Raw genomic sequence first — 1201 nt, 5'->3', positions numbered from 1 at the left:
GCCAGGAAAAACAAATCAACACTCTAGTTGAATATGTTAGCTCAACACTCTCAAAATCTGACAGTTCACACATAAACCTAAATTCAGACTTCACTTTACCTATCCACAAGGCCATTCCTTGTGTCTTGTCATCATCTAAACTGTTCCATTTCTGAAATATTAAACCCACTATCTTATTCATCAAATGCAGCCTTTCTTTCAGATTTAACCTAGACCCTGTGGCAGATCATCTGAACGATTTTTATTTTATGACCTTTTATGCCTTTGCCCTATTATCTTTCTGCCCAACCATCCCAAACATCCCAGGTGGTCAAACTCTCTACCTTCTATTAACTCTGAATTCAAGGTGGAATACCTTGTGCCCACCATCTTACTGACACTCTTTTGTTGGTATTTTCATTGGCTGTTAAATTTAACATTAACAGATATTTATCAGTTCTTATTTTACTGGACTCATCTGTTACTTTGGATGTGTGAATCATTCCCTCCTTCTTTAAACTAACTCCTTTGTTGGCTTCAGTGACATTGTATTTTCCATGTTATCTTTCTACTTTACTTTTTTTGGGTCATCTCTTCTAACCACCCTTAAATTTTGTCTATCTCCCGAATCCCATCTTTAGTTACCACTCTTCTCATTGCATTCAAGTTCTCCAGGGAATCTCTTTCTCATCCAAGATTTCAAGTACCATCTACATGATGATAACTCTCAAATCTTTTCCTCCAGTCCAGATTCTTCCTCCTCAAGGTAGATTTAGATAGCTAGCTGTCGCCAACATCTCCACGTTGTGATCTCACATATACTTCAGCTCTAACATGTTTTAATGGAGAGCTTCATTATCTCTTGCTGCACAATAGAAATAGATTGTCAACTGGTCTCCCTTCCTGCCTCCAGACTTCTTTCCCTACATAGTTGACAGAGTAATATAGAATCAACTCTGATTATGTCACCCTGCTCCCACCAATCTTTCTACATAATATAATTATTTGTTAATATTTTTTCTCTCCCCCTCAACTTGAAGTTCCTAGACAGTACAGATCATACATGGTGTGCAGTTAGTTCCTTGAGCATGTGGCAATGACGGTTCCTCCGAATAAAGAAACAAATAATGAAATTTGAAATGAATTTCGAAGGGTGAGTTGGAATTATCCTGACAAATGGTGGAGATTGAATGAGTAGGAGGTAAATAAGAGATATAAGGAG

The 1201-nt window shown here is 37.5% G+C and overlaps 1 protein-coding gene across 1 annotated transcript in view; it reads right to left on the bottom strand.

Annotated features, from left to right (window-relative positions):
* TFEC (transcription factor EC) overlaps nt 1-1201 on the bottom strand; it is a 154095-nt gene that overhangs the window by 38491 nt on the left and 114403 nt on the right. The window lies entirely within an intron of this gene.

This window comes from Propithecus coquereli, unplaced genomic scaffold, assembly GCF_000956105.1.
Source record: "Propithecus coquereli isolate 6110/MARCELLA unplaced genomic scaffold, Pcoq_1.0 Scaffold4, whole genome shotgun sequence".
Taxonomy (NCBI): domain Eukaryota; kingdom Metazoa; phylum Chordata; class Mammalia; order Primates; family Indriidae; genus Propithecus; species Propithecus coquereli.
Note: the sequence above shows the minus strand (reverse complement) of the source record. Positions and strands in the feature narration are given on the sequence as shown.